At 37.1% G+C, this 12254-nt stretch overlaps 1 non-coding gene across 1 annotated transcript; it reads right to left on the bottom strand.

The window, feature by feature from the left end:
* Positions 1–10731: 10731 nt before the first annotated feature.
* Positions 10732–10812, bottom strand: TRNAL-AAG (transfer RNA leucine (anticodon AAG)). The gene has a single exon. It is a non-coding gene; the product is annotated as a tRNA-Leu (tRNA).
* Positions 10813–12254: the final 1442 nt, after the last annotated feature.

Below are 12254 nucleotides of genomic sequence, written 5' to 3'. Positions count from 1 at the left end.
TGGTGTGTGTAAAAGTCTTTGGGATTTCTTTCGTTGCGTAAAATGGAGGTTTCGACGTCGATTTCGTAGGTTTTGGCTTTGCCGGAGCTTCATCGGATTTTCTTATTGTCTTTCTCATTTTCTCATTATTTTTCCACTCTGCAGATGTCTTGGAGTGGCTGAAGGTCGGGTTTGGTTTCCGTGGTGACCCCGACGTCGGGAGGCCTTTGTGGGTCGTGTGCGAATGAAAACTTCGGCGTTCGCTGGAGTTTTCGGTACTGCCGATGACCATTTTTTTTATCTAATCCATTACACTATTTACCCTTAAAAAGAACTTTCGTCCTCGAAAGTCTCGAACTCCTTGATCAATTCGGAATATTTTTCCTTTATTTCCTCCTCTAGTTCCCACGTCGCTTCCTCGATTTGGTGGTTTTGCCACAATACCTTGACGAAACCTATGTTTCTATTATGTAAGGCTTTCACTTCTCGGGTTAGAATTTTAATCGGTTTCTCCTGATAACTTAAGTTTTCCTCGACTTAGTGCGTCAGCGACTACGTTTGCTTTTTCAGGGTGGTACTGGATATCTATGTCGTAATCTTTTACCAGCTCTAGCCATCTACGTTGTCTCATGTTCAATTATTTTTGTGTGAACAAGTATTTTAGGCTTTTATGATCCGTGTAAATTTGGGTCTTTTCGCCATACAGGTAGTGCCACCAAATTTTTAACGCGAACACCACCGCCGCAAACTCCAAATCGTGAGTAGGATAGTTCTTGAAAGCTGGCCTCACAAGTATCGTTCCACATGAAAGGTACGCCTTTTTTTTGTTCAATTGAGTGAGAGACGAGGCTATTCTAGCAAAGTCTTGGACAAACCTTCAATAGTAACCCGCCAATCCCAAGAAACTTCGTATCTCGGTGACCGTAGTTGGGCGTTTCCATTTCGTGACGGCTTCTATCTTGGTGGGATGTACTAAAATTTTGTCTTTAGACACTACGTGTCCCAAGAACAAAATCTATCGTAGCCAAAATTCGCACTTGGAGAATTTGACATACAACTTGTTCTCCCTTATGATAGTTAGGGCTTTGCGGAGGTGCTCTTTGTGTTCTAAGTCCGTTTCGAGTATATCAGGATGTCGTCTATGAGCACGATCACAAAAGAGTCTAAGCACTCCTTAAATACTCAGTTCATTAATTCCATGAACACCGTTGGGGCGTTTGTGAGGCCAAAGGACATTACCACAAATTCATAGTGGCCATATCTGGTTCGAAAGGCTATTTTCGGTATATCTTCATTTTTAATCTAAATTTGATGGTATCCTGATCGAAGTTCTATTTTGGAAAACACTGTTGCCTCTCGAAGTTGGTCAAATAGGTTCTCGATGCGGGGTAATGGGTATTTGTTCTTTACCCTCCTCTTGTTTAACTCTCTATAATCAATGCATAAACGCATAGAACCATCTTTCTTTTTGACAAACAATACTGACGCACCCCAAGGGGATACGCTAGATCAAATGAAGCCTTTATCTAATAGGTCTTGTAGTTGTAATTTAAGTTCTCTTAGTTCTACTAGGGCATGCGGTATGGGGCTTTAGAGATGGGTCCCGTTCCTGGTTCCAGTTCTATTTCAAAGTCTACCGCTCGCGATGGAGGGATTCCCGGGAGGTCCTTTGGGAAGACATCCGTGAATTCATTTACTATGGGTACCGTATCTATTGGTTTCTCCCTTCCTTTTGTGTTTACTGCACAGGCTAAAATCGCCCACCCCCCTTGTTGTACCAAGCGTCTCGCTTTCATCATTGATATTATTTTTGGGGTGGTACCTGTGAAGGTTCCTTTAAACTTAAAGGTAAGTTCGTTTGGAGGTGTGAATACCACTTCTTTCTTATGGCAGTCTATGCTAGCAAAGTTTTCGGCTAGCCAGTCCATTCCTAGTATGACGTCAAAATTCGTCATATCTACTACTTTTAGGTCTACGTGGATGGTTCGTCTAGCTATTACCACTCATCCATCTTTTACTCTATTTTAAGTGACTAGGTCTACCCCTGCTGGGGTACCGACCGACAGTATATGCATTAAGGGTTCTACTATGAACCTTGCTTGTTTAACAAATGGTAAAGAAACAAACGAATGGGTAGAACCCGAATCAAACAATGTCAATGCAAAGTGTCCTAGTATAGAAAGCGTACCTGTCACCACGGTGCCAGACGTTCTCGCCTCTTTACTGGTCGGTGCATATGCCCTGGTCTATGGGCGGGTTTGTATGGTGGGTTCTCGAATGACCAGTCCTCTAAGGGGTTCCCTTGGGTTTCCCGTGCCCTTTGCAAGGCAAGCTCTGGCCAGGTGACCTACAGAACCGTAAATATAACACATATTGGAGCCTGCCAAACATCTACCACCATGTTGTTTTCCACAGTCGCGGCATAGGGGTTTCTCCGGTACTAGGTATTGGGCTATTGGGGGTGGAGCAGGTGGCCTGTTCTGATGTCGAGGTCTCTGGAGCGGCGGTTAGGATTTTGTGGGTTTGACCTCGACAGGGTGTTTCTTTCTTGTGACAACCGTTGGCTCTGGGTTTTTCTCTTCCGAAGGTTCCTCCAGGGCCTTGGCCGTCCTCAGAGCCTCTTCGTAAGTTTTTGGGTTAAAGGCCCCCAACATGCGGCGGGTCTTCAGGTTCAACTCCAACACAAATTTCTCCATCTGTTTCTCTTCAGTATCTGCTAGTGACGGTGCAAATCTTCTTAATCTCATGAATTCCTTATCATACTGATCCACCGTGCGTTCACCTTGGGTTAAGTGGTTCAATTCTTGTTGTTTCTTTATACGGGTTTCCTTTGGATAATAATACTTCAGGAAGGCTTCCTTAAAGATTTCCCACGTTGTGATCCCCTCTCCCAGGTTGATACTCTGTTTATTATCCGCCCACCATACTTCTGCGTCTTTTTGCAGTACATACGTCGCACACGTCACCTTATGTTCATCAGGGCATCTCATTGATTCAAAGGTCGTTTCCTTGTTTGCGATCCACATCTGAGCTACTGTGGGATCTTCCTTTGAACCGACAAATGGACGGGGGTTATACTGCCTGAAGTCTTTTAACCAACTGCCCCCTATCCGGTTGCAGGTTCTGGCGGGTTGTATGGCTACCGCATCCACCAGTTGCGTGGTCGTCACGTTGGCTAGTTGCGTTGCCATTGCTGCGACTTGTTGCGTAGCTAACAACGTGGCTTGTTGTGTGGCCAGCATTGTCGTTTGGAGTGACTCCAACATTAATCTTGTGGCAGGGTCTAACCTAACTTGTGGTGCAGCTTGAGGGGGCAGTGCGTATTCAGGAGTGCGTACAGCTTGTGGGGGAGGTGCGTATTCAGGAGGGGTACAGCTTGTGGGGGAGGTGCGTGTTCAGGAGGTGGTTCAAACGCATAGGGTCCAGTAGTCGACCCTTCTTGGGAGGAGCTTCTTTCGGCTTCTCTTCTTCCCCCTCTCCTAATGGGAGGTCATCCTCTCCCTCTCTTGCCTCTTCTACGATCTTTGTGCTGCATGGTTCTAGAAACCAAGAAAATGATTCTATCTAAGTTTTGATTCACTTGTAACATTCCTTACATTCTACTATATAATTCAGGGAAAAGAAAACATAAATGCCGCAACGTAGAGACATGCATTAACAAGATCACATCACAACACAAAATCATACCGTATCATGACATTCAATATTTAAAACCAACAACATATCACAAAAATATCCATCCTTCCCTCATCCTACCCAACACAAAATCATAAAGTATCATGACATTCAATATTTAAAGCCAACCACATATCACAAAAATATCCGTTTCAATATTTAAAGCCAACCACATATCACAAAAATATCCGTCCTTGCTAGTCTACAAGATCTATAACCTAGGGCTCTGATACCAACTGTAACGACCCAAGCCCACCGCTAGCAGATATTGTTCTCTTTGGACTCCCTTTGTCCTTTTTGGGCTCCCTTCCGGGCATCCCCTCAACGCTTTGAAACGCGTCTGCTAGGGGAAGGTTTCCACACCCTGGGCTTTCCCTTTCGGGCTTCCCTTTTGGGCTTTAAAACGCGTTTGCTAGGGGAAGGTTTCCACACCCTTCTAAACAGTGGTTTGTTCTCCTCCCCAACCAATGTGTGACACCACATTTTTTTTGATGTAGGACATCATAAGTACGCATTAAATTTCCTTGATACATCGGCCCATACTCTAACATCATGTGGTCCAACAGGAATGTGATGAATAAGAGCAACTAGATCACTAGAAAACTATCATCATTTTGCAACAATCTCTCTTAAGTCATGTCAATATAATAACTTAGTAGTTAATTTGAGTATTATTATTATGCTATAGGAGAAGAAAAATATAACAAATGAAATAATAATGTAATCAATAATTTAGTCATCAAATTAAAAAATATAACTAATGAGAGATAATTTGGAACGAGTTACTCATAGTCCTTTTACATGCTCACGATTAGGCTCAATAACCTTATTCAAGGCATCATCAACAACATTATTTGTTGAAGTTATTGTCTCAACCTCGGCTGGTTCAATACGCTCCTACAAATACAGTACTTCCAAACTTTCTGCGTGTACGAGGGAGTTGTCTCTTTTTCATGATTTTATACTTTTCAACTATTGAATCAGAAGACATATGTAACATTTATATCAAAGTATATAATAATCTCGAAAATATCATACTACATTTTTTTTATCGGTAAATATAAATTACCATAGGGTTCATACTTGTTTATTCATCAATAAAGTCCATCCAGTCATCTACAGATTGCAAATTATCCAATTTTCCTTTAAGACTTTTAGTCCCAAGATATCTTCTTTGTGATCTACGGTTTGAGGATGTAGCTTATCTCTAATCATTCCAACTTGATATTAATATTGATAGATAATCGTTATGCACTAAATGAAAAAAAAAAAAAAAATGCATTTACACACCAATCAGACAGTACCGTCACAAAATTAATATTATATATAGAGTATAATGTGTTCACAAAAAATATTTTATATAACGTCCCGAATTGTTCCTCAAATAAATATGCCCTCAATATCTTGTCTTGCATACGTGATCTCAGTATTTTTATCAATGTCTTCCAATGTACTAAGAATTTGTTCATTGACAACCATCGTATCAACATATTGTCGATCGTACATATCAAAGTCATGAAAGCCTATTTGTGGTATTTTTAATAGGACATAGCAATTGGAGGCATCATTTTCTCTAACATAAATCATATGTTTGGCTCGTAAGGCTAAGATGAAAGGTTCTCATATAAAAACACTTTGATTTTGATGTAGTTTAACAAGAGCGAACCCTTCCTCAATTCTTACTCCATTATAGACATGTAAAGATTGGAAGTGGTGGTGTTACTGAACACGTGCGGAAGCAATTTGGATCTTAGGCACTCTAAGTACATTAATTATAGTAAATTAGCTAGCATGCTCAAAAGCATTAAAACTCAATGAGTTTGAATATTAACCTTTTGTAGTTCAAATTTCTTTTTCCTCACGAACCGGTTTTGAACAACCACTAGTATCTTCCCTACTATTCTCTAGCCTTAAAACGAGATTGTGGAATCTGGTGAGTGACTAAACTTGATAGGAATTTAGTATATCTAAAGAGAGAGTTTTGAGAGATTTTCACACAGTTTTTCAAGCCAAATTTCCATGTACCTTATTACTCAATTTATAGGGTCATATTTGCCTGTCCATGCAAATTTGAGATTATCAAATTTTGACACTCAAAATTTCAATCAAATTTGTGGGGTTTATTTGGCAAACATGCATGTTTGGTTAAACTATATATTGACACTCAATATTCCACTAACTCAAACATGGATTTTTCCACCCAGTGAAGTCAACATTTTAACTTTCTCTATTTTAATTCAACAATTAATTTCAAATCAAAATAATATTAAATGATTAATTAAACAATTTAATTAATATTTAACATTAAATCCAGTGCCAATCTCAATCAATTCCGGTACATATTGATTATGAATCCCTATTCATAATTAAAATATTTAAATCTTATTCAAATATCTCCCATTCTCTCTTTTTGTTTAATTCATAATTAAAACAAAATTTTGTTAAATATATCGTATATATTTCGTGTGTATTCTCTAATTTGAATTCGAACACTTCGAACTCACTCGTCACACTGTTCTAAGGTTTAGTCTGATATGAGCTAGCAGAGGGACCTAATGAACCTACAAATCATGGGCTCCAACGATCCGAGATTAACCGCTAAACTCATTAACCTTGTTAACCCACATTCGTTAACTACTAAGACACTCCATTATTGCCTAGTAGTTGCACTCCCATCACTATAGATATATTTCTGTCCATTTGATATAACCATGATTAGTAAGTCGATCCTTCACAGGTTGTTCGTAACTAGAGCTGGACCAATTTACCGAATCCCTCTCGGGCCTCTAATGAACAATTGGTTTGTGGTCCAACCACCAAACCGAATCCCTCTCGGGCCAATTAGAGGGTGGGGCCCCTTGTTCAAGACTTGGAGTCAATACTTAAGGGAACAACCTCTCTACTATCCCTAAAAGCGGGTAGGAGTGAATTCCATCTTACACCCTATGTCCCTAGCTATTCACCCAGTCTTACCCCTGAAATGGGAGGCTTATTGAGTCGGCGAACTCGGGCCACTCTCACCCATGCAAATCTAAGGATAATTTTGAATAAACAAGAGTTCATAGTTAGCTCAGGATTAAGATCGAGTTACCTAGGTCATCGAATGAAAAAATCAGTCTCAATAGTAAACGCCATTATAAAGTGAGAATGGTTTTCTTCATGGTCTAATCTTATGCAATACTCATTGCATAGGACGCCCCCACTCACATGTCTCCACATGTACAATTTAGTGATCACATTGTTTATATCATATACAAAAGTGGGCCGCATTCATAGTGTCTCCACATGTACACTTTTTCTTGGTCTATTTGCAAGCCATTTTAACAAGTCCGAGTAAATTACGATAGATGAATCTATTTCAATCCGGTAAGAAGAAACATACTACTTGTTAGTTAAATTGTGTTATAATCATGTACATTCATTAGTTTATGGAATAGTATGTTATATTACCTTAGATTTTAATCATGATGGAAATTATTCTGCATGAACCTTCCAAAGTAGACTAGAATATTCTACTAGTCTTCTATATTAGATCATGAGTTCCTTCATATGCATCCTAACTAGATGAATTACTAAAAAATTATGGTTGTAAGTAATAATTGGTACACAAATTAACTCACTCCATAAATTTTTCCACCACTATTGTGTTGAATAAGCCACATTGATGTGCATTTTTAAGTACATTATCGAGTAATGCAAGTGAAGTTAAGGCTTGTAACACCCCAAGCCCAATAGGTACAGACTTACACTTCTTTCAGACAAGCATCCTCCTAACTTTTACGAGTTTATAGTTTTAGGAAAAGATGCTCGGACACATCAAGGAGCTTAGGAAAATTTAAAAAAAAATGGTAATTTGATGAAAAATTTGGGTCAAAGTCAACCAGGGGCAAAAGAGTAATTTTTCCCCACACACCACCCTTGAGGGGGTTTAGACAGACCTGCAAGGAAAAGAAAAGAAAAGAAAAGAGACAGAGAGAGAAAAAGAGGAGTTAGGGTTTTTAAGAAGAAGAAGAAGAAGAGGAAGGTGGGTACCACGCTCAAATCCGAACATTGAAGCACTTTCGATCTAAGGTCTCCCTCCAGATCTACTCAGAGGATCAAGAGGAGCGATCCGAGTGTTTGGATCGTTTGTTTCCAACAAGAAACCCATATTTATACCAAGGTAACACAAAACCCATATTACCGAACCTTTAAAACTTGATATCTTGGTGTATGTTGAGTAATAGGTAATGAAATAGGGCTTGTTAGAATCGTAATAAGCAGATCTATAAAGTTGTAGAAGAAGTCGGGATGAAATACGGGTTGTAGGATTGGAGTATGGCCTCGTGACTTAACGGGAATTAGTGTAAAAGTGGGAAAATTGCAGGAAATCGCAAGGAAGAAGAAAGGGCGCGTGAATTCTGCCGACAGAGAGAGTGGGGGCACGTTTGTCATTGTTTTGGCTCCCGGTTTGTCCCCTTCGACTCCTTTTGACCTGTCCTATCAAGATTGGTCTATACTTATCTTGAAAATGGTGAAATATAGGTCTAATAGGAATTGGATTGAAATACTCTATTAAATGTACATCCAAGAAAAAAAGGGATTCGAAAGCAAGTAAGTAGCATATCGTTCTTTAAACTAGTTCTTAACTTGTTTTACAACATGTGAGTATGTTGTTTACATGATTAAGAGCTTAGTATGTTAATATGAATTTGATGATATTTAATGTCTATTGTATATTGTGACTGCTTGCTTGTAATGTAAGCATGTTATTAATGATTACCAGAATGTTCTGTATCGAACATTATAAACGTATGAAAACATGCATTAGATATGAGTATGTTATGCATGTTAATGGAAAGGTTACGACTCTAGGATATGCTTATTGGTTTTGAGTCATGACTTATTTATATGAGTGTTGAGTGCTAAGTTAGAGAGAATGAGTGCTCCTGACCGTTGGTATATGAGATGAACAGGCCACCAGAGAAATGAGTAGACGGGCCGTATTTGACCGAGAGCGAGTCTTACATACGAGTCCAAAAATTCTAGATAAGCCTATAGAGAAAGTAAGTAACCTAAGCTGGAGGTAGCTGAGATACCGCATTAATGAACAGGTGACACTGGTAAGAGAAACTAGGAGTCAACGACGAACAAAGCTTAAAAACACTTGTAAAGATTAGTTATAACTCATGAAAGATAAGTTAGCTATCTATTAGGTAATTTAATTACTCATCAAAATTATTATAACTTTTCTTTCCAGATTTAGATGATGCAGGCAACCGAGGACGAGACCAACGGGCTAGAGACCATTGGGAATCCATGTCTGGATCTGTTTATGTAGTTATGCTTTTCGTTGTTTAAAAGTTACGTCGGTTGTTTAATGTTTTAAATAGTACTGGTTTTAAATGTTTTACTCCATATTTAGAGAAATGTTTTGGAAATATTTCTAAATTTATGGTTGGTTGTCGGAGTTTGTTATTGGTGTCGATGGTAACTCCTGTAAGTCGCGTTGTCGATATGCGGGTGTTACAATAACAAACATATATTCTCATTTATAAAGTAATTCAAAAGTATAGTATCAAATAAATTGTATGTTGGTAGGCATTGTATTATTCCCAAGAAACATTAAATCTAAACGAAAAGATTAAGAATTTATTAAATACTTAACAAATTTTAGGAATTATAATTATTGATGGAATTTAGTGAACATCTTTAATAGGGTGAAGCGCCTTGGCATAAGTGAGAACGGTTTCGAGGGACGAAAACAAGCTAATTTGGAGTTAGATAGAACTTCGACTAAGGTCATCCAAGTAAGAAGCCTTACTATCGACATGGTTATATTTGATGTTGACACGTGCTCCATGATTCTGCACGTGTCATATATATTGATATGTGTGAATGTTTATGGATCGATATGCTTATGACATGATAGTATATGTTATAATATGTAAATTGTATGATAATACTTATGGTACGACGTGTTTAATGATATGTTTGAGATAGGATACGAGAAGGATGCACTAAACATAATGTAACGATAGGAGTAAGATATGTTCATGAAACGTTAAGGTTATGTTACGTATTAAAGTGCTATGAATATGAGAGATTGATAAAAACGATATGACCATGATCGATTCATAAAAGAATATGATTAGGTGATGGGTAAAAAGGAAGATGATTATGATAGGTGATGGTGTCTAGAATCCAATTGATATAGCTTTGACACAACCCATATGGATATGGGTGATTTGGAATTTTAAGTTTTTCCTCCCTCCTCGTTATTAGGGGTCTGGTTGGAGAAACAAGTTTGAACTCTTAGTACTTGGAAGTCTGTGGGCTAACCTAAGGTGTACCATAAAGCTTGTAACACATAATAGCATTTACTTGTAGTATAATAACGTTTATGACCATAAAGTGAGCATAAATCATGTTAACGTTTAAAATTATCCAATGACTACCAAATTTCATGTGTAACCTTAATATGTCATATCTCATAAATAATGGAGTCCATTTAGTGGGTTAATCTAACATTACTTAATTTTCAAGCAAATCTTGGTTAACTTATGCCATTGGATTATTTCGAAGCAATTCCTACAAGTATGGATAAAGACTAGAGGAAGGTCTGATTTGGGGTGACGTGGCTAGTTCATCTTCTTCTAAAGAGAGGAGATAATGCACCCATGGGATACGTCTAAAAATGGTCTCCCCTTTCCTCACCCGATAACTTTTGGCATTTGATTTCTTCATAAAAGTGGCAGATGAAATTGCAAGAAGAAGTTGGACTATATCACGAGTTATAGGCTCTCAAAGTAGGCACGAAATCATTTTTGTTGGAGGCTCCTAATTTTATAGTCAAATTCATCGTGTCAGGGTCAACTTTCAAGTCATTTTTCGACCTTGTTGGGGAGCTCGATACAAACCTCTTAACATTTGATTTCTCCATCAAAGTTGTGAGCAATCTTGTTTAGAAATCTTAATCCATCCATATTCTTTATAAAAGTTTAGGGATAAAAATATTAAACATCGGTTAAAAGATAATATAATTGTTAAATCATATAAGGATCATCAAGAAATTTTCAAGAAATTTTGCATTATAAATCTTGAGAGTGGGATTTGAACCCACGCCCTTTCGGACCAAAACCTTAATCTGGCGCCTTAGACCAACTCGGCCATCTCAACTTTGATACTTGAAAAAAAATTAATCCATCAATATTTTTTATAAAGGTTTAGGTATCAAATTGTTAGCTTTTTGACCCTTAATCTCATGTTAATTAATTAATTGATCGATGTTTTGATGATAACAAACTTACTCTTGATTATTAACCATTTTCAGGATTTTGAATGGTTGGGAATAATGATTTCAACGACTTTTCAATCACTCCAATCAGAGCTAAAACGAAGATATTACAGTCAAGACAACATACCGATGTGATGATGTGACAGCTAAATCAAATTGATGGACAAATCAAAATATGACACTTATCATTTTGGAAGAGTAATAAATGACAGAGTTTTTCTTATCATTATATTTCATAATATAAATTATTTATTAATTAAGGAAATACAAGATTCACCCGTTTTTATTTATTGAAGTTTATCAAGTAGATGAGTTGTCATCTTCGAATTAATTTCTCACATGAATAAGGTATCACTTCATTCACCTATATAAATATATAAAATATATATAAATATGTGATTGGGTATGATTAATAAATTTTATTAATTATAACTTTTTCCATACATGTTATTTTTTTATGTAGGACGTCATAAGTACGCATTAAATTTCCTTGATACATCGGCCCATACTCTAACCTCATGTGGTCCAATAGGAATGTGATGAATAAGAGCAACTGGATCATTAGAAAACTATCGTCCTTTTGCAACAATCTCTCTTAAGTCATGCCAATATAATAACTTAGTAGTTAATTTGAGTATTATTATTGTGCTCTAATAATGTAATCAATAATTTAGTCATTAAATTAAAAAATAACTAATGAGAGATAATTTGAAACGAGTTACTCAAAATCATAGCCCTCTTACATGCTCACGATTAGGCTCAATAAGGATTCAAAGCATCATCAACAACATTATTTGTTGAAATTATTGTCTCAACCTCGGCTTGTTCAATGCGCTCCTACAAATATAGTACTTCCAAACTAGCTTTCTGCATGTACGAGGGAGTTGTCTATTTTTTTCATGGCATTATACTTTTCACATTTCAACTACTCAATCAGAAGACATAAGTAACATTTATATCAAAGTACATAATAATCTCGAAAATATCATAATATATTTTTTTGATCTATAAATATTCATTACCATAGAGTTTATACCTGTTTATTCATTGATGAAGTCCATCCAGTCATCTACAGATTGCAAATTATCCGATTTTCCTTTCTATGACTTTTAGTCCCAAGATATCTTCTTTGTGATCTACGATTTTCCTTATTTATAGATAATCGTTGTGCTTTGAATGAAAAAAACTAAAAAAACTAATGCATTTACACACAGATCAGACAGTACCATCACAAAGTTAATATTATATGATGATGTGTGATGTTATATGAGAACATGATGATGTTAAATGATGATATGATGATGTGATGATTTACATGATGTTG

Source organism: Cucurbita pepo, chromosome 20 (genome assembly GCF_057944985.1).
Source record: "Cucurbita pepo subsp. pepo isolate OVF chromosome 20, ASM5794498v1, whole genome shotgun sequence".
NCBI lineage: Eukaryota > Viridiplantae > Streptophyta > Magnoliopsida > Cucurbitales > Cucurbitaceae > Cucurbita > Cucurbita pepo.
The sequence above is the reverse complement of the archived record's forward strand: the minus strand, read 5'-3'. Positions and strand labels throughout refer to the sequence as shown.